Source organism: Pleurodeles waltl, chromosome 6 (genome assembly GCF_031143425.1).
Source record: "Pleurodeles waltl isolate 20211129_DDA chromosome 6, aPleWal1.hap1.20221129, whole genome shotgun sequence".
Classification (NCBI taxonomy): domain Eukaryota; kingdom Metazoa; phylum Chordata; class Amphibia; order Caudata; family Salamandridae; genus Pleurodeles; species Pleurodeles waltl.
In genome coordinates, this window is record NC_090445.1 from 1,540,993,572 (window position 1) to 1,541,016,002 (window position 22,431).

Here is a 22,431-nt window from a genome sequence, read left to right on the forward strand (position 1 = left end):
AGATTTTTTTTTTTTTAAGTCCTGCCGTTTACTGTTCGGTATGGAATACTATCTTAGTGTCATGATTGTAATGTGCGCGGCATATGGGTTCACACCAAGCAAAAGGTATATAGATTTAAATATTTAGTTTTAATAAATAGGGAGCCTGACAGCACACGTCCTGCAGGAACCAGCCCCAGCCTCTAACTGCCACAGCACTTTGAGTTTCAGAATCAGAACTCGGGGTCCAACAACGGAGACACAGCTGGTGTCAATTATCAATAAGCCTTAAAAAAACTATAGAGAGATCATGACATACCCTTTTAGTCTTACAGTGCCACATCAATTATGCAAAAAATAAGAAAGAAACTCTAAGTGCAGCATACAGAAAATGCTCTCCACCCAAAGCCTGAACAGGTATAGAATAGACTTTTACTGGGTGTTCCCTTGTCTGGCTGGACAAGGCTATACCTCTCAGGTGAGATCTGACTACAGTGAAACACCTCAAGGGAAGCTTCTATTCCATACAGGTTGACTTGGATGGTATTTTACCAATCCAAAGATGTAACACTGTGCCCGGAGTGGTAAAGGGCTTTGGTAAGTTTTCAGCTCAGTGTGGATGGCACTCTGCTACTCCTATGCTTAAAACCTCTGCTAGAGAAAGACACTTGAGGTGAGCAGATGCTGAGTGTTGATTGTGTTGTATGATGCTCTATATAAAGAATCTGCTCTCCACCTATACCTATGAACTACCCAGAGTTCCCTGCTTCTTGTGTATGTGATATATTCATTGTAAGGATGCACCGTCCCCCTTAACAAAGAAAACAGCAAAGCATGCCACACAACTTTGCTTGCTTATGTTACATAATCTTTTTTTTTTTTTTTTTTCCTTTTTTCAATTTACGACCACTACTAGGCAGGCCATCTGTAATATTTGAAGTTTGCACGAACCCCCTCATGCTCATTGCTTTCATATCTGGTGAGCACTAGCGCTCCCGGAGGAACCTGCATTCTTATCCTCATCCGACCTTGCAACCTGTGAACATTCAGTCCCTCCCCAGGCACTGTATGCTTTCCGTGATGTGATCTCAGGCAGCGCGCCACAGAGGACACACTGTTAGTACAGCCACTCGTGTTAAAGGCGCCCATGCTGACATAAAAAATGTCTCCTGTGTACCTCCAAAGCTGCTTCCAGCTGGTTGGAAAAAGATCAAATCCAAATCGTCTATTAAAGGCAGACGGGTGGAAACGGGATGCTCTGTGTCCAGTCAGGCGGTCCCATAGAGCTCACAACGCACGTTCTATTGTACTGGCCTCGGTGCATGTTCTAGACCATGGGTACTCACAAACTTTTTCTCGGGGGCCAAAATTGCAGTATGGTTTGCGGCCGAGGGCCGCACTGAAGTGACAGCGGGGGGGGGGGGGGCGGGGCTTAGAGGGGGCGGGGCTTAGAGGGGGAACAACCACCCCACCCCCTTTTTCAAAACAATGCCCCTACCCCAGTAACACACACACAGCGCGCACACATACAGCGCCATCTGCACTCACCCCTACCCTAGTAACACACACAGCGCGCACACATACAGCACCATCTGCTCTCACCCCTACCCCAGTAACACACACAGCGCGCACACACACAGCGCCATCTGCTCTCACCCCTACCCCAGTAACACACACAGCGCGCACACACACAGCGCCATCTGCTCTCACCCCTACCCCAGTAACACACACAGCGCCATCTGCTCTCACCCCTACCCCAGTAACACACACTGCGCCATCTGCACATAGCGCCATCTGCTCCCACCCCTACCCCAGTAACACACACAGCGCCATCTGCTCTCACCCCTACCCCAGTAACACACACTGCACCACCTGCACACAGCGCCATCTGCTCCCACCCCTACCCCAGTAACACACACAGCGCCATCTGCACACAGCGCCATCTGCTCTCACCCCTACCCCAGTAACACACACTGCGCCATCTGCACACAGCGCCATCTGCTCCCACCCCTACCCCAGTAACACACACAGCGCCATCTGCACACAGCGCCATCTGCTCTCACCCCTACCCCAGTAACACACACAGCGCCATCTGCTCTCACCCCTACCCCAGTAACACACACTGCGCCATCTGCACACAGCGCCATCTGCTCCCACCCCTACCCCAGTAACACACACAGCGCCATCTGCACACAGCGCCATCTGCTCTCACCCCTACCCCAGTAACACACACAGCGCCATCTGCTCTCACCCCTACCCCAGTAACACACACAGCACGCACACATACAGCGCCATCTGCTCTCACCCCTACCCCAGTAACACACACAGCGCGCACACACACAGCGCCATCTGCTCTCACCCCTACCCCAGTAACACACACACACAGCGCACACACACAGCGCAATCTGCTCTCACGCCTACCCCAGTAACACACACTACATTAAAAACAAATAAATAAATAACCAAAGAGCCTTACCTGACTCAAAGCACTGTAAAGATGCCACAAATGTGGAACAGCAGGCAGGCAGGCGGGCAGCAGACGTGGAGCCGGTGACAGGAAGCAGACGACCAAAGCCCCATAAAAGTTAGCTGCAAGCGCTGACTTTTATGGGGCTTTGGCTTCCAGGATCGTCAGGGCAACGCCATAAACAATGGCCGCCGTATGTAAACATAGAGGAGGGCCGCGGGAGCATGCTCCCGCGGCCCTCTTCTATGTTTACATACTGCTGCCATTATGATGTGGCGTTTGGTGTGCGTCTCGCGGGCCGCCAAGCTAGGTCTGTGGGGCCGCTGGCGGCCCGCGGGCCGTACTTTGAGTACCGTTGTTCTAGACGGTACCTTTGGCTAAAAGCGTGTGTGGGTGAAGCAAAGAGGACGACATGTTTTGTGAGGGTGCAGGGCAAGAGTTGATGTAGTTTGGGTGCGTATTTTGTTCTCCTGCTTGTGGGGTTTGTCGGTTGCAAAGCAAGTGACTATGAGAGAGTTTGGTTTCTTCATGTCTTGTGCTTGTCCCCTCATTTGGAGTCTGCCGACGATAAAGCGATCCCTATGCTAGCAATACACCTGTCACGTGTTCCTTGATTGGCCTGTGTTCGCCAAATTCTGATTTGGAGGCACATAATGAACCTTCTCTCCGAGGCTGTCGTCTGTGATCTGAGAGACTTCATTCCTCTGCTGGCTTGTATTCGGGTGATAGCCTCACTCAGTACACTGCCTTCCATCCTGCGACTTTATCCTATCAAAAAGTTCCATCGGGGAATGAAGCCACATGGGAATGTCTGATGCTGTTGCTGTTTTTTTTTTTTTGCAGCGTGTACCATACGTGACCGATCTGTGCTGAGCTCTAAGCTGTTTTCCAAGATTTGCTTGTAGAGGTGGCCTTCGTGGTATAGATGGATAGGTTGGTAGGTCTGCACAGGATTGGGATGCCTACTACACCCCCTTGCTTACATGTGCATGAGCCCAACAGTCAAACCTAGCCCACTCTAAGGCAGGCAGCGTCATGGAAAGTGGTCATTGCTGCGGATAGCTGCCTCTGCTCAGGCTTGCTTTGTTGGCTTTAGACCACTGTTAGTGTGAAGATCCATAGATATGAAAGTCCTAACAAATGTCTAATTACAGTTGGCTACAACTGAATTGGCTGCTTCCGAAGCTGCTATAGATGACATTTCCTCCTGACTTACTGCCACTTTAGATGAATATGTCTAGAGGGAAAAATCCAGCATCTATCTTAAAATAAATATTTAGAATTGATGGTAAAGGCACGTTGGCCCAAGCAAAATACAAATAAAGAGGAAAACCGGCTCTGTAGAGACCTTCGGTCGTAGTGCATTTAAAATAAAAATAAAAAAAATAATGGGAACTGTGATGCTGCATGTAATGGGACTGGGTCAGTGTGCTCACGGGGTGGGGTCAAAGGTGTATTAAAAAAAATATATATATATATATATATATATTAGGTACTTTCTTGGGATCTTTAACCATTAGGTAGCTACATATATAAAAAAAATACACAGCTTAAATATAAAATATGTTGTTACTGAAAAATGCAGCATAATACTTTATGAAACCTTAATTAGTTAATGCACAGCAGAGGTCTGTGTGTAACTGGAAAGCCACAGAATTAAATCTTGGCTCGTGCAGTGGAGCATAGTGACTTGTGTAGTTTTAGTGCTACGAGACCAGAGCCTGTGTGAATATGTAAGTCATTATTTTAAACTTGCATTACACATAGTATAATATAGACTGCTACAAAATGCACACAAAGGTTTAAGATACAATGGTGCTTCCAAAATATACATTTAAGTAATACCCAGAATGTACGTAATGCATTTTTTTTTCATACATGTACCTTCAACACCTGTTCCAGAGTAATAAGCGGTATTTAAATACAGTTTCAATCAAAAGCATGCACTTCACAGTTCAGTTCTTAACTCTTTACACTACCCCTTTAAAAGAAAATGTCATCGTAAAGCTTTGAGTGATTTGATGAATTAAAGACCCCAAGCGTCCTTTACATTTGTAGATTACCCTACACACTTGCCGATTACCTTGTTGCACACGTTTGCATTTGTTTCAGGGAAGGAGGCACCCTGGCAGAAAGGCTTGTTCAGCTGTCTGGCCAGATTCGGTTTCACAGCACAGGATACTCAATGCATGACACTTCAGATGAAGCATTTAAAATATCGGAGTTAAAGGTCCCGGGACAGTTGTCTTTTTACAAAAAGTAGGGGGTCGGTTTTTCATAACTTAGTAAAGTTGAGGCATATTGTGCCCCTCCGATTCTGCCCCCTTCGGCCACTAGCGGAGACTAGGTTTTGGGAGATTTACAGGAACATTTTATTAAATGGAAAAAAATACTATGACTCTTATGGAAGCCTCTTCTGCCCCAAAAATATTTTTGGATTATTTCTCAACTTTGTAGCTCCTCAGAAACAGACAGAGGTTGATGTCTGTCACCTCTCATTGTTGTGGATTGTCTTTTACACATGCCATGTATTGGGCAACATTACCTTCCAGTTTTCGCTTTTTGAAGTAGAAAGCACTTTGTTGAACATGGCTCAGTCTTTTTTCCTATGTTCTTTAATCTTTATCAGCTCTGTTGCCAGAAAATTTATGTTTTTCTCGTAGTTTATCTCCACACATCTCTAAGCCCTCAAGTCACCCTCCCCTCCCTTTGCCACCCTACCAAGCCCTAAAGCTTCAAGTCACCCTAGCCTTCATTTACCTCTACCCACTACTACGCCCTCACGTCACCCTCGCCTCCCTTTGCCTCTAACTGTCCAGGAACCCTGAAGTCATTTTTTTTAAATGAGATTAAAAGTATGTTATGTTAAAGAAAAAAAAAATACTTAGCCTTGTGGTAAAGGTACAAATACCAGCGTGCTAAAGACTGCACGTTTCCCCTCAGGCAGGCCACAGCCACACCCTTTCTTAAGCACTCACCTGTCTTCACCTTAGCACTCTTAAATAACTGTTTTAGGGGCTCTTTTAGTTGTTTTATGCCCTACAGTATGTTTGCCTGGCACCTTCACCTCTTTGACAGCATGCCACCCCCTGCACCCCCAAACCCTGTTCCTTAGGTCCCACCTGAAACAGTGCATGCACTGTCGCTTGCAAGATAAATTGCTCACCCACTGCTTACCATAGGTTGACTTCATAGCCCCTTCTCATTTTCTTGCATCTCTTAGATCAGCGAGTGCTGAATTCACCCCCCCCCCCCTTTACGCTGGAGCATTGCCGAATTACGACTTCCCTTGCCCGGTATCCTACTGCTCTTTACTTTCAGGGGCACTTTTTTTTTTTTTTTCACACTTCAACTCGCCCTCTTCCTGTTCCCCAATTGGTGCTTGCCTCGCTCTCCCAACTTCCTCTTGCATTGTTGCTTGCCCCATCTCGTCCCACCAGAAGAGAGTCCAAAAGCTGCTACAAATATGCAGATGGTGCTGCACTGCCCAGCCAGCATGGTCTTTTTGGTGCTGTGTTCGTGCTGGACTAGCACTGCAAACTTCAGCTCAGGAGTACGTTAATTAAATGTATTATGTTTTTTGTGAAGGCATAGAATAGTCTCATATTAAGATAAAGGATCACTGCTGGTCACAGCGCTGGCCGCGTCATAGCACTTTGTTTTTGGCTTTCATCCGTGCTGCCCAAAATACAGGTGAAAAGCATATGGAGGTCAGCCGGCAACAGTAGGATATTTTCCAACACTAGCAGATCACCAGCTGAGCTCGAAGCCAGGTTTTCTGTGATGACCGTGAAAGGGAACACGCAGCCGGGCTCCCTTCTTCCTCCTGGCAGCTGAGAGAGGACGGGAAGAGCCCGCTGCGGCTCGATCGCAAACTGTACTGCAGTATTCCTGGAGGCGCTCGCGCCTCCGTTTCTTGGAATACCGCTGAGGTAATTTATACCGGGGCGTTTTCGCTTCGTCATTCCCGCCCACTGGCGCCGAACCATGACAGAGGATGTCCTTTCAAACGTGTGTAGTAAGGCTCCTGTGCCTCCAGTCTTGGAGGGAAGTGAGCGAGGCGGCAAGGCAGCTCAGTGGGTTAACGCGCCTGCTACTCCATTCGTTGTAACCTGAAAAAGCTGGATGGGCATTTACAAGGCAGCCTCGATGTGTGCTGTAAGGTAGGGAGCTCACATCGAAGCGGTCTTGTGAGTGCTCACCTATATTTTTCAGGGGCTTCAAAGACTGAACTTCAGTCGGGGGAAAGGAAGCATTTTGACCGCAAGCTTCAAAAACGCGCGCTAATAGACTGTTCTGGCACTAGTTATGATTTGTGCAGACTGCGTCACCAGCGGCTACGTTGGACTTTTCGTCTATTTGCCAAGAAGGCTTCAGCATTTACAGGACTCTGGTCGTTTGATCAGTGCAGGAAGGATGGAATCGTGTCTCCCTAACCTTTGATTTATGGTATAGATTCCCGGCCCAACAGAGAATCCCGTTTAGGCCCGGTTTATGATTCCTCATGTCTTCTATTGAGAGCTTCCTGTTATGAGCATAGTTTAAAAGTCAGTGGGGTCTTGATTCTGCATTCACTATCTACGGAATACATCTTACTAGCCTTTTTTTATTTTTGAAGTTTTTTTGCTGTCTAGCACGAATTAGGCCCAAGGCAGAAACTGTTTGCCGAAAATTTTTATACACGGTCTTACACACATTTTAGTGATGCAACAGGAAGGTTGAGTGAAATAGAATAATAAAAGGAAAACATAAGAGAAAAAAGGAGATGGAACGAACTAGAGTGACAAACATAATATGCAAATAAAATGTATCTCGTGTGTGTGTGTGTTTTTATTTATTTTATTTTTATTTATATATATATATATATATATATATATATATATATATATATATATATACACACACACACACACGCAGAATGTGCATATTTGGTACAATTTCCCGGATGCGTCACATACGTGATCAGAGTGTGGTGTAAGGAGAAGTGTAATAGGAAAAGTAAGCTGAACAAGCAAGTAAATGTCTGTCAAATAGTACTGGGAAGGATCGCCGGAAGAGAAGATATTTAAAGAGTTTTTTGGAAGTAAAGCAAGAGTTAAGAATGCGGATATCCGGAGGGAGAGCATTCCAGATTTTAGGAGTGCTGGCTGCCTCAAGTCCTTCTTCCAGTGAAGGTTGTACGCAGCTGCATTGAGTTGTATTTAGCATCTGATAGCCCTTGTCACCTTTTGAGCGAGTTTCAAAACACTAAATAATAACTGTGACTTCATACCTGACCTGCGGGTGAACAGTGTGTTCTTGTATCGTACTTGTAATTGTTTTCGCAAATAAACAAAGTTCAAGGATGTTCTTACCTGTTATCATTCTTACCATACCTGTGTGAGCAGGTAAGGCACACCTGCCCTCAGGCCCCTATGTGCCTGCTCCCTTGAGTGCCTGCGCGTGCATGCTTCTTGTGACGTTCGCTGTCGCCTAGCCCCACCACCCCGAGAATCCTGTTGGACACGAGACACCTCTACTGTCTGGACACCATGGTACCACACATCTCATTGATGACGACCTCGTACAATTTTTATGACCGGGGTCTGAAACCTGCGTTTGCATCGCTCATGTTTGATTGCAGCAAATTAAAATTCTACAAATGCACAATTAAGTTGGCTGGGTACATAGACATTGGTGGCTGATAAGATCAGCCTGTCCCTTTTGGTTTTGTAAAATATCAAACTACAGGCTATGATGCAGAAGATACTACGGTTTTGTTTTTATTGTTTAAAAGTTTTTGGTTAACTCTTGCCCTGTGATTATACGAGGCCTAGGCCCAGCTACGCCTTACTTCCTGCTCCGATGGTCAACCCCTGCTCAACAACCATGGTACCTGGGTCGAAAGTGTCCAACCAGACTAAAGTCAAGTCTATATGTAGACCTCGCTTATTTGCTGTTAACGCATGACTCAAAGTCTTAGACACTGTAGGAATACAAAGTGTTCTTTGGTGCCTGGTGAGTCCGGCCAACAGTCTAGGGACTTCAGGACAGTTGCAGCTAAATTTTGGATAAAACGTCCAGGTCCGTGGCTCAACCGTGAGGGGAAAAAACTGTGTCCAGGGTTTCAATGTGTAATACAATTGCATTGATAACAGTTGTCTTAGCTTCACATTTCACCATCTAGAACCACTCACCATTGTTCTCTGAAGAGCTTTAGAGTTGTATACTTAGTAGGTAAATTGGGTGGAGTGTTTTTATTTATATATTTTAACACGTTTGTAAGGACACACTGTTTATGCATATTGTATTGTAGCACTCATATAGGGTTTCATAAACTATATGGGGCAGTAAAGTGCAATTTTTGAAAACTATTGGTTTTATCTTCTGAAGTGTCCATGGTTGATTCTTTCTCTAAAAATACACCCCCCTCTCCCTTTTCTGGACACTTTTTCAACTATGGGCCGCCGACCCCAGCAGTGCTAGGAGGGGATAACAAGTATTGGCAAAGCCGAAAGGTCTCCCCTGTGTAAGAGCTGTTGGAATTGCCAGTGTCTTTTAGCCACGGTGTACAGCGGTATGTCTGCTGTTCAGCATGGCTATAAGTTAGTGCTGTGGCATAATGTGGGTGTGGCATTGTGAGGAGTGGGGTAGTAAAATTGTGAGTGTAAGTAACTAAAGGTAATAGAGATGACCAGTATGGTGAAAGCAACATAAATAGGAACTCGTATGCCAGTGTCAAAAGTAGGAAAGCACATTGCACATCCAGGAATACTACTGAAAGGCTTTAAAAAATATATACATTGGCATAACACGAAGAACTGAGACAAGGAGGAATGCAGACTTGGCCTAAGCTTAATGCAGCTGTTCACACAAGAAAAGAAAATGAAAATAACTGATTGTATATAGTGGGCGGTTTGTAATCCCACTGAATTGTAAACAATACTTTTGCAGCACAGCGCATGCACTGTGTAGGTAAGGCCTAAAAATGTCGTACAGTGAGGAAGCCTCGAAGTCAGATTCATAGGATAATCACATAAAACATATTTAGAGACCCTGAAACTCAGTGGCGGGTATGACAGAGAGAAAATGCACCACTATAAATCAACCTCAGTGGTATTTCAAGAAAAAGGGGTGCATACGCTTCCATGAATACTACGGTACAGTTTGTGATCGCACCGCAGCAGTCTCTTCCCTTCTATTCTGCTGCTAAGAACGAAGACGGGAACCCAGCTGTGTGCTCCCTTTCCTGGTCATCACAGTAAAGCTGGACATGGTCTATTACGGCGTTGCCTACAAGTTCAGCTGGCTGGTTGCCCAGTGTTGGAAATTAACATATTGCTACTGAAAGACCTCCCAATGCCCTTAACCTGTATTTTAGAAGCATGTATGGACATTGAGGTGCCTGTTAGTTTCTGGTGTCGTGGGGTTTTCACACCACCGACACATTGCAGTAGGTGAACTCAGGACTGGCTTAAGTTAAGTCACCCCCACCCCTCTTCAAACAATTGTTTATACTTTAAAAAAAGCATTGGCAAAGCCAACCAGTCTGGCATTGGCTGCCAGGCTTTTATCTTTGTCAGTGTTTGTGTTGTAGCGGTATTTGGAAGCTGTTGCATGCACGTCAATGTTATTTTTTCACATTGGCTAAATACATTTTTTTGGCCCAGAGCACCGATTTCCAGAGTAGTCCCTGGTATTAAAGGGGGACTACTTTGTTTGTGTTGTGCTCTGTTGCGAAAGGGCAGAATGTGGTCTCAAAGTGAAGCAAAGTTTGCTAATAACTGAATTGGGCTGTCCCACTGCACATGCTGTGTGCTGTAGTGTGCAAAAGACAAATGTGAACATCACAATAAAAGATCAATGAATGAAGGTTGTTTGATGAAAACCTGTCTAAGTAGGTATATTATACATATAATTTTAGTAAAATCAAAAGGTGTTGGCTAATGACATAAAGAAAAGAAATGCAAGACACTGAGACGGGGAAATGGCAGTCAACAGCACAGAACCAGACCACAAAAACAAAGATTAATTTCCAGTACATAGCCTTAACTCCATGACACAATGGCCTGCATCTAGTTAATTTGACTGCATTGTTGTCCAAGTTAACTACCATTGACCTAAATTATCCTTACTCCAACTCACGCTTGTCACAGAATGAGTTGGACTAAGGATTTTGAGGTGGATTCCACCTCATGGGGGGGAAGAGATGGGGGTGCCTGGAAATAAAAAGGTATTAACCAAGCCCATTCCTCTCGGCTCCCTAAAGGTGTAGCCATTTCTGAATTCTTCATGAGCTCTCAAGCCAAAAAAGGCCATCAGTCCAGAGAGGGTAAATAAGTTCTATTGACCGAGATGAGGGTGAGTTGGGTTAAGAAGAATGAAGATTACAAGTAACTGGTGCATTATCCCTAAGTCTCTTGCCCTCATCGCAGTAATTACTTTTGAGGAATATCAGGACCCTGTTGGCCATAAATCCTTCAATCAAAATGAAACCCTTTTACCAATAACGGCCAAGTCCTCTACTCCCAATTTCTGAATTCTTTAATGGTTTTCAAATGTGTATGATGCAGCCAGTGCAAGTAAAAGAGTATGACACTGCAATAGTGGAGCAAATCCATATACTGAAACATTAGAAGTCTTCTGACCATGACTGGAACCCCTGCGCACCCCTAGTAAGGTCACATAAAGATGATCAATTACCTAGTCTAGTATGATCCAAGTAGACTACATGAACTCTTAAGATCTAGTAAATGTAGCAAACTCTCTTCCTGAGGACAAACAAAATACTGCTAGAATAAACTTCTGAGCCCTGTGCGCCATTGAGCTACATTAAGAATTAAAATTGGGGTCTGGCTTCACAATTATTGTATCGTTTACAACTCTTGAACACTTGAAATTGAGGCTTTGCAGAAGAGGACATCATGGTTATCAGTTCTTCTCAATAAAGTGATTGCTACCAAAAAATTACACCATCATGGTTAAAAACTCGAATTCCATGGAATTCAGTGGAGTCTCTGTAGGCCTTTTAAAATCAAAGGGACATAACTCCGAGCTAGAGTAGACCAAAAAACAGGCCTAGAGATAGAAAAAGCTTTTAAGCATTCTGAAGTCCAAGGTATCCTCACCATATAGATCCTCCACAAAGATTATGAAACTCTGATTGCTGTTGTTTGAGTCTTGGGGGTGGACACTACCCAGTTATTTTTGAAACCTTCACACAAACACTGTAAAATAGAATAGATATCGCAGCTGATGGGAGAAAAAGACAATAAGGACTCTACTTACAAATGTTCCAGTGTCTATAACAAGGGAATCTAGAATGCAGCATTGCTTCTACAAAATGCCATGGAACTGCCTCTTTCTGCACAATGGCGATTTCAAACTCCACGCTGTTTGAGTCAAGCACTTAAGAGGAAGACACCATAATGCTCGTTGGGAAGGGTGGGTGAGGACTGTTCCTAAGAGGTGACCTATGTGGACTGGAGAAAAGGAAACCACAGATCTTCTAGATCAGAATGAGAGCACTACTGTCACCCCTGCTGCTTCCTCCTGAATTTTCAGAAGCAACCAACCTATGAGTGGACTATTAGAAAAAGCATAAAAAGGAAGAGTTGGTCAGGGTATAGATGGTGCATCCATTCAAAGTTCCTTGTGCCGGAAACCGAGATCAGAATTTTAGAAGGCAGGTATTTTATGGAGATGTATACATGCTTTGAAATCTATCTTCGGATCTCACTTATATTGTTCTTAAGATTACTGGTGAATGGGGTAGGTCTTGGAATATTATGAGTTTTCTCATCAAGGTATATACCTGTATGTTGTTTTACCCTTTAATATATAAACTGCTGTTGGGCAAAACGTCCATCTACTCTCTAAGCTCCCGATCTTTATAGCTACCTGATTGAGAGTGGCAGAACTGGTACCTACTGACTGTTTATAAAAGCAATGGCCACCTGAGAGATTGAAAATTAGTTGATACCCATAAAACTGCAGACAGCTCCTACCAAACAGAAGATGTTTAACTTCACTTTCAAATACATCTTCTCTGGACTGACCAGTTCAACAGAGCTGCTCCTCAACCTCTCACTTTAGCCACCTTTTAAGTTGTAAAAAGATCTGACCAGTCACTGAAAGCTTCCTCTCGTACTCCATTGAGGGATATTTTCAGAATCTCTACAGATGAACCAAAGGCTGGCAAAAATATAGCCTGACCCAAGGAACTAGAATCACACATGAGTCTATATGCTCCTGTACTTTTAACAAGAGTTCTACTGTCACCAGATGTTGGGCTCATCTTGAAGTTTAACAAAAGTCCGTTTTATTGAGCCTTGATTAGAAAACATAGAGGTGCTTGAGTTCTGGTGAAAAGAGGAACATTCTTTCTCCTTGAATAAACTGTGCAACATCTCCAGTTATGTCCCAAACAATTTGACCACTTCAAATGGCACATAAAGCGCTGCAGACTTCGGTGCTCGATGTGTGCCAATATCTCAGTAAACTCTTTGTCCACAATTGTTTTCCCCTTCACCAGCGCTGATGCTTGAACCACAAAAAAAGAAAATATTGGAAATGTACTCTACTTGCCTATTTTGTGGCGTCAGATAAAGCTGAATGTCCTTTTCTTGATTGTCTCTTAAAAAAAACTTTCAAGTTAAAAATCAGTTGTACCTGCAGTCTGCTACACAACAGTGGTGATTAAATGCTCTACAGGCAGGCTTACAAAAAAAAAAGCTTCCTGAAGTCAATGATGTTGAAAAATATGATGCAGCCGCTCTTTACGTCACAGTCTTCCAGTTTGTTAAAGAAATTTTGCGGACTTTAAGAAAGTAGACCTAGTAATGCATTCTGCCCGTTCATTACCATTGGCTTTGTGGTTTGTAACTCACCGTTTCTGGCTTTCTATTTTCTGGCTTTATTTGCTTTAGGCTCTCAAGCTTCAGTGTGTCCCTGCAGTTGCCTGAACTGTGTTTACTGTAGTCTTCCACAAACTCCCAGTCCGTAAACAGGCCTTCAAATCTATGCTGTGCATTCAAAAACTGAGGTCAAATGTAATTTGCTGTCTTTGAGAATGCATGTTTACTTTTCTTTCTCTGACTTTAAAGTGAGGATTTATATGGCGATCTTGATGGATACTGGGGGTAGGAAAGTTTTTTTTGTTTTTTTTTCTAGCGCACAATATTTAACTGAATTGTGTAGGTATTTCAGAATTAGGACCCAAATATAGCACGTCTTATGTTAATTCTGAATTTATTATGATCAAAGCAAATAATTACACTAGGTGATGTAATTTCCACATGTTTTTGTTTGCACAGTGCATAGTTTTATTAGTAAAACTGTATGTCTGTGCAGATGTTATGGTCATTTCAATTGAAAATGTGTCTACATTGCCCATTGCATGCAGCTGAGTTTAAGGCCACTGCACTTTGGGCCGCTTTACTCGGCAACGCTTCTACACCACTGCACTCTACACATTGCCACTCCAGTGTATGCCTCTCTACGCAACTGCACACCATGCTTCTGCCTCTACTCTTTATCTTTCCACTCGGACACTCCAAACGATTCTCCTCTACGCCAATAACATTTAAGCCATGCTAAAACATTGGCAAAGCCAATAGCTCTTGCATAAACGAGACCTATAGGCTTTGCCAGTGCTTGCTTGTTGTTTTTAGTTGGCAGTCCGAGTTTGGTTAGTAACTAAAAACAAAATGAAAAAACGCATTTTAAATGCTTCTAAAGCAGACGGGAGAAAGCTACAGCAACAGGAGCTGCAAGGAATTGTTGGAGGGGGGCACGAAGCAACCCAGTAGCTTTTAGGGTGGGGGGGTCGGATGCCAACGAGAAGCACACAGGCGCAGGGGTTGAATTTAATTTAGGAGTCGCCAGGGGTCGCAGCTGCTCCCTTGTCTTGACCTTTGGCCTTCGAAGTGGCGAAATAAGTGCCAGGAACACAGGGTCAGGGCAGCTCGTCCTTATGGACGTTGATTGAGGGTTCACTTATGTGTTTTTGCATTTAATTACACTAATAGTGAATACTATTTTATCATTCTCTTACTGTAATAAAAATGGAGTACGATTAGCTGGAATATGACCCTCTGACAGCTGAGGTGAGGAAAAAATGGTTTTAAATGTACGTTGTGCGCGTGCTTGCGGGCAAGAGTGTATTTATGTGAGAGACAAGCGTGTGTGAAAGTAAAGGTCAAGTGGTGTGTGATGTCGCTTCCGCTACCCCTGGCATTTTAGTGACTTGACCTTGGGGACAGGCAGCAGCACAGTGGGAGAGAAGTACACAAGTGTTTGCAGTAAGGACTGTGTCGGGTAAGATGTACAAGTTTTGAAGGACTTGTTGGACCAGTGGTGCTGTGAGAGGCATGTTGGTGCCGTTGCTAAGGGGCTTGTGTAGTGCTCCTACCAGTTTCGCAGTGCTTAACAGTGTGAAGAAAAGTGAAACGGCGATGCTCACACTTTACATTGATGAGGTATTTTGAGTTACTCAACTGAATTACCAGATGCCTCCTAGCCGCTCGTTTCACAAGCCTGGACTTTGTTTAATAGCGGCGTCACTTCAGTTGATCTTGAATAAGACTAACATTCCCAAAATGCTCCTGACCCCCGCAGGGAACACGCAGAAATAGCCACTACGTGCAGCTTGACAAGCACGAGGCACGTGGCGTGACTGGGCATTCCTAGCCCGCATCATTGCGACCTTAGGCTTCGCAGCGCACGTTATGCACATGTTCGTCTGTGACACATCTGGAGGACTGCGGACAGAAATTTTTATAAAGCGCCTGAAACCTTGAAGTAGTATTGTGAGATATGTCTGTATAATTACTGCTCTTACTTGTTAAAGAAAAGAAACGTCTTAGTCTGGTGCCTCAAAGTACTAAAAAGGCACAGCCAAACGCTTCTAAGGACTTAAAATGTCAAGGTTAAGCGCCTTTGACACTTAGAAAGACAGTCAAGCGCCTAAAAGCATTTATAACGGAGGTGAAGCGCTCGGTACAGCAAAGGAAGGTGCTTTTTTAGCACCTAGGAAGACAGACGAGGGCAAATGTGCCCAGAAGAGAAAAGTCCAGCACCTCTAGGCACTCGGAAAGTCAAGGTCTGGCGAGTTAATGTAAGCATAATGACAAAGTCAAGCCCCTATGGTGCTGGTACATCGGAGTTAGGAACTACCACATCAAGAGTGAATTAACTTACTATGGTATTGCAGCCTATTTATTACCTTTGCTTTCTTTATGCTTGTCTGGTTTTTATTGCATTGTTAGTATCATAACGAGATAAACGAGCATGGAAAAGTAAAGCAGTGCGCTTCCAATGGCACAGAAAGGCAAAATAAGCACCTTTTTAATGCCCAAAACTACTAACCAAGGGCTCTCCAGGCACTGTGATAATCGAGGACCTCTAGGCACTCCGATCATAGGGGCTAAGCGCTCTAAGAAAGAGGAAGGACGAAAGCTGTAAAGCACTTAGAATAGCAAAGCCAAATGTTTGTAGTAAATCGAAGACCGAGCCCTTCTAGTAACTGCAGAGTCGGGCACCCATAGCAAGGGAGTAGCCAGCCATCACTCATCCATCCATCCAGGCTTTCACTCACTAACCTTTGTCTGCCACTTCCAGAGGAAAGAGGCCCATCGAGAACTCCATCCCCACAGTAGCTGCTAAAGTTGGGGGCTCAGGATGCTGCAGCATCCACCCTTTCACTCATCCATCTTTTCACTCATTCATCTATCCACACTTTCACTCAATTCAACCTTCCACTCCACCCATCCATCCACCATTTCACTCCAGCATCAATCCACGCCTTTGTTCATTCATCCACCCTTCTTTATTCATCCATCCACCATTTCACTCCAGCATCAATCCATGCCTTTTCATTCATCCACCCTTCTTCTTTATTCATCCATCTACTTTCACTTTTCTATGCATTCTTTCATCCATCCATTCATCCAGCCTCCCATTCTCTCATCCGCACATTCTTTCACTCACCCATCCTTATATCCATCCTTCCAGTCATTCATCCATTCTACTTACCCATCCACACTTTCACTCATCACTCTATCCATCCATCTATTCTTCCATTCTTCCACTCACCCACCCACCCTTTCACGTTCTATCTGGGCCGTTGATTGCCGAGTTACAGGCAGAAGTGTAACAATACAACACAGCGTGGGCACAATATTAAACTCTTTGCTCTGCAAGGTTTGCCACAGCTGTATGACGATCGTGTAGAGTATATAAAACCTCGCTGAGGCAACAACTCCTAGTTTCTCGCTTGTTGTATTATTATGATGTGCCGTATTTCATAGACGGTGTGATGCAGTAGCATACAAGGCTTGCTTGCTGACTAAAATAGAGCAGACCAGTCAACGGTGTGAACTGTGTATTAAAATCAAAGGCCTTAAATGTGTCTGGGGGAAAAACATTGACAAAAAAGGTCTTGCATAGGCAAAACCAATTAGCTTTGCCAGCACTTTTTTCCTTCATGTGTCAAATCTAAAGACCTCCCAAACCGGTCTGAAGCAGGCAAGGCCAGCAAAATAAAACCAGATGCCGCTGACCAATAAACGCAAGAGGAGTGGCAAGCAAGCCTACCAATGGAAAGTAACGAGTGAGCTGTAAACCCCTATTTAGATGGTTTTTTTGTAATCAAGAACGACAGCGTCGCAAGAAACAGCGCATGCGCTGTCTCAGGCAAGACCTAAAATGAACCTACCTGGCTCCTCCTTGACTAATGTCTATTTCCAGCTGGAGGAGAAGGCTGCTCACACTGGGAACACAAGGAAGCACTGCAGAGTGTGACGGTGCACGTCTTCTGTCCTGACAATCCTACCAGATGCAATACAAAGGAGCCTGCCGGGCCACCTACAGAGCAATAGCGGTGTGTAACTAGTTTTGAACCTGGATTCCTTTTTAAAGTACTGCACATAACCTGTTTGTTGCTAGTCCAAGTGACCAAAGTCCACCTATTTTCCTGGTGATCAGTATTTATAATCTGTGAAACCTCACTCTTCTATCCAAGATGATCATTCAGCCCGTCTCTACTCTGATTCACTTTGATGAGTTTGAACTTTACAGTATTTTCCAGGTCCTGTGATAGCACTGAAGCCAACCGTTAGTCTGTATGTAAGATCTCCATAGGCTGCTGCACAGGACCCCAAAATGGTTACTCTTCAGTAACCCTGATGCGGCATCATTTGTTAGTACCTTGCTGAAAGCATAGCCACGGTAATTGTTTTTTTCTGTTGACCTCAAAAGAAGGCTGCAAACCTAGCCCAAAAGTGGTGCCCAAACAAATGCAGAAAGCTCTGTGGGGACTGTTGCCTTTTTACAGTGTTTTAAATGTCTTTCAACATGAGAGGTGTGGGTTTGAGAAGCTTGCCAAAAATAAGACAGTAAACATTAACTCTCCACTGACCTCCATAAATGCCAGATTGGAATCTAAAGCGGAAGATCATAGCTGCATTAGGCCTACAAGTGTCATTTGTGCTTTGCTGATTTTATTAGCGTAATTTCTTGATCTCTTTTTTCGTTGAATTCTCAAAAGTACACTATTATGCCACCTCATATGAGGCATCATTCGCTGTAAAAATGTACTATGTATGCGCAGCTTGCAGAAAAAAATTACTGCACATGGGAACAACACAAATGATAGCGCAAGCTGCTATTCATGTCTTTTTTGGGCAGGGGGGGTTGCACTTAAGAAAAAAAAAAAACATTGAAAGAGCGTAATGCATCTTTACCTCCAAATTCGAGGCAAAGATGAATTTCACACTAAAATACAGCACCATATGCTAGTTTTGCTTATCACTCAAAAATTCATTATTTTGCCAAATTTTGCAGACTGTCTGAGAAAACAAATTACACTAATTTCACACGCCTATTTGTGATATGTTTGGGATAGCTTAGGTTCTGCATCTGGAAATGCTGTCTGTCTGCTATATGAAAGTGGTACAGCTTTGTGGAGTGACTAACAAACTTTCACCCTCTTATTCGGCTCTTTGAAGCATGCACCTTGGATGCATCACATATTACGGCCCCTTATCTAAGTATTGACATTCATGTTGTGGGGATCTTCCTGCTTGAAGCTATGAACTATTTCTGCACAGTTACAAGTGTATGATATGTCTGTCCAAAAACAGTTATATGTATCTGCTCAGAACGCGCTTGGTCTTGTGGCCACCACTCAGTGTGATCTCTGAACATGGGCTTTTCCGCCTGGTAGGATTTTGCAGCTTGGCCTTTGGAGCAAGGAGCTCTAGTGACCTAATTCCCATATCTTCGCATCTCTTTTTGGATATAAAGGCCAGTCCCAAGCTGGTTGTCTCGTGTATGACCTCTGTTCTCTTGTGATCTGTGGACAAGGGCTCTCGCAGAATGGCCTTTGGACCACTGAGCTCTATCAGCCCAGTTTGAAATGCTTATGTTGGATGTAGAGACCTGTTTAGAATGAGGTATCTCTTTTGTATATCTCTGTTGGCTTGTGATGTCTGAACATTGATTCTGCTGCCTAGTGGATGTTTGCTCATGCCCATGTGACTGACCTCTTCTGTTTATAAATTTGCAGCTGTGGGGTCAAAGTAGCGTAGCACGTAAAGTAAGGTTATGTTTACAAAGCAGTAGTTGACCATGAAGTTGTGCCATATCACGAGGAGCGGCCTGGTTTCTGGAATTTCACCTGAGGCAGTCATTGATTTTGGCACCATACTGTTGGCTTCTGGCTCTTGCTTAAGGGCAGAGTACTCAGCAGCCCACTATGTCCTGTTGTGACTACTCTTGAAGAGCAGCCAATGTCCACTGGAGCTACCTTCTGGTGGGTCATGCGCAGACCTTGACTGGGTCCTGCTTTTGCCAGGTGTCCTCTGCTCACGTGCTATGCACATGGCCCTCCACTGCATGTGACTTTTTGTCGAGGAGGCTGCTGTGTAAATATTTGATGATGGAACTAGAAGTGGACTCCTTTCCTCATTTGGTCAGTTGTGTGTTTTTTTTTTGGGGGTACATCGCTGTACTTTCCTTTGCCTGGCTTCTTTTACTGTATGAACGCCAGTACTTTAGTCTGGGATTGCCCCTTTATTAAACGGTATACAATGTGCCTACTGTGTCGTCTCCCTCAAGTTAGGAAGGTGCAAGGCCACTTCTGTCATTGATCGAGTGGTTTACAAACTAGGAAGTGGATGGAGACTTGGTGAGCCGAGCCGAAGGCTCCTCTGCACAAATGATCTTCTGGCCTGCAAAGTGCTGTTTCCAAGCTCTGTATTTCTCAATCTTCTAGTTTTCCTGTTGTCCTGCATGTGCTCTACCTAGCCACACCAGGCCTGTCTACTTTTTCACTGCAGTGGTGTTTCTTACCTGCCCGGTCTGCTATTTCGGTGGTGCCCCTGCCCTATCTGCCCATCTCTTGCTCTGCCTGTCTCTTACTTGGCCTGTCTGCCCCTTCACTGACTGGTGTTTCTGCAATTGATGTACCTGGTCAGCCCCTTCTCTGCTGCCTCTTACTTGCCATGCATATACCTTCTTTGCCATCCCTCCCTCTTACCTGTTCTGGCTGTCCCTTACCTGCTCTCCTTTTTACGTGGCGTGTCCGGCTCCGCACCTTCCCTGCTTCATACTTGCCCTATCTGCTTACTTCCTTGCTCTCGCCACCGTGTCTGCCCCATCAATGCTGTCCTTGCCTCTTACCTACTATGTGCTTCTTCACTGTGCTGTACTGGCTATTGCCTACTGTCTGCTCCTTCGCTGCTGTCCTGGCTTTCACCCGCCTTCCGTACCCTTTCAGTGCCCCCCTTCCTCGGACCTGCTTCCCTGCCTACCCCTTCACTACCTGCCCATCTCTGCCCTTCCTCTCTCCACTGCCCCGTGCTCGGTGCTTGCCATGACCCAGCCATCCATGGTGGATTGTGGGTGTATCATCCCTAGCTCCCTCAGCTCAGGCATCGCAGATTAATGTTCTGTGCCCCAGTGGTCCAGTGTCACTAGGCCACAGGACCCTTTAACCAACACGTTTAGAGATGTGTGCTCGTTGGGGAAACACGGCGCCATTTCCTCCGAATCGCGAATCTGTTTGCGCTTCCAAACTCGTCCATGACTCCATGGATACAACTGGATTTCTTCTACTGGAAGTCGTTTACCCAAAGCATCAGCCATTTAGACCTGTTAAATGTCTTATATTTATACAGCATTTTGGTAGAACACATAAATCTGGGGTTGGCGCTGAGGTTGAGTGGAGGGTTGTCCGGTCATAAACTTACCAAAATTTGACAGCCAGCAAATCTAAGGTATGGAGAGAGATGAAGTGACCATGTTAACATTGTGCTGCTGCCGTTCCACATCTCCTACATGTCTCAACCATTTATAGTATATATGGACCCACCTAAGCCTGGGCACTTCTTGCGCAATCTCTCCCCCACTCCTAAAATAAACCTTTTCTTCTCGCCCACCAGTCTATGAACAGGTATGGTGAATTAGAGTGAAAATGAAAAGGGGCAGTTCAAACTATGCTGGGCACTGCGAACATTCTTTGGGAGCATTATTTTGCAATCTGATCATTTATTTTAACACGCATTGTCAGGACAAAAGTTTAACCTCATTAGTAACAGTTTAACAGCTGAATACATCAATTCCCAACTGAAAGCCAACAAGTGAATCTTTGAAACGTGGTTTTAAATTAACTTTTGATCTATGTGAGTTTGAAGCAGTTTTTTTTTTAAATCTGCAACTTGTGGAGCATTATGTGTCATGGGTGGTTCATCTGTAATTGTATGGTAAACTATGCTGCTGCATAACCGCATAATTCCAGAGACCCTTCGTATAGTCGGCATGTTACTGCATTTTACCAATCAAAGGTTTTCTCTTCAGAAAGGACCAGGCGTATAGACTTATTCAGATGCATGGATGTGACTTCGGAAATACAACAAAGCAAGCCAGGGACAGCAGCGTCACCCGGCCATGCCCCCAGGACTGGTCTTGCCATCCTTGGTCTTGGGATGATTAACCCATTTGCAGGAATACAAAATAAAAGGTGTTTTAGGTCTCCGTTTGCATTCCTTAGTTTCAGCTGTTCGCCGTTCGCAAATTACTTTACAAGCTAGCGGTGGCAGAAGGGGGGCAACCCTGTGAGCTCATGGGTGGTTAGAGGGTGTGTGATGTCACATCCGCTACTCATGCTACGGGTTTCATGTTCGGAAGTAACAGTAATGGAGATAAATTACAGATCCACCCCCAGTGTAACACCTTCCTTTGGTGGAACAGCTAAAACATGGCGGGTCTCGTGTGCCATGAAGCCTTGTGCTGCCCCCGTCTTGAGCGCAGAGCTTCACCCCGTCTAGCGGGTGGGAGGGGCGGCCCGTCCGGGGACACTTGTGGATTCCCTCCTTATGAGGGGAGCTGGGAAGCTCTTCTCGAGCAGCAGAGGCAGCTCCCCCTCGAGGCCATCTCCCTCTGTGGGCCCAGACGGTCTGCGGGATTTCTCAGCCAGCCCTGGCAAGGGAGAGACTCGTTGGCAGGCGGATGGGCCCTTTCTGTTTGGCTGTGTTTGGGGGGGGGGGGGGCGTTGTGAATAAAGAGGACATTGTCTGCAGGCTCTTTCGAGAAACTCTGAAAGAAAAACAGAACAATTTGCTTTGGCATTGCCATTCCACTGCTGTACCCCTTACCTTCCAAGCATGATTTCATTCCCGTTTCGTAGCATGTGGCACATCAGCACATTTGGACCACGATTCGTACTTGCGCTGGCGTTCCTAAGAGAAAGGTCAAGCACTGTATTGTGTAGCCTGAGCTTCCTTCACTCAGCAGAACCGGGCTACACCCTGGCGCAGGTGGGAGATGCTTGCTCTGTGGGCATCGGTCTGAGGAGCTAGCAGTAGTGGCATTCTGGGGGCCTAAGCGGGTGGCGGGCAGGTTATGTTGAAGGTGATGGACAATGAAAAGGCTGACATCACTGAGCAATGTGACGGGGAAAGGGGGGGGGGGGAGATTGTGAGAAGCTGATCTAGGCGGACTGGTTG

At 45.0% G+C, this 22,431-nt stretch overlaps 1 protein-coding gene across 1 annotated transcript in view; it reads left to right on the forward strand.

The window, feature by feature from the left end:
• SLC25A33 (solute carrier family 25 member 33) overlaps positions 1 to 22,431 on the forward strand; it is a 64,612-nt gene that overhangs the window by 10,020 nt on the left and 32,161 nt on the right. The window lies entirely within an intron of this gene.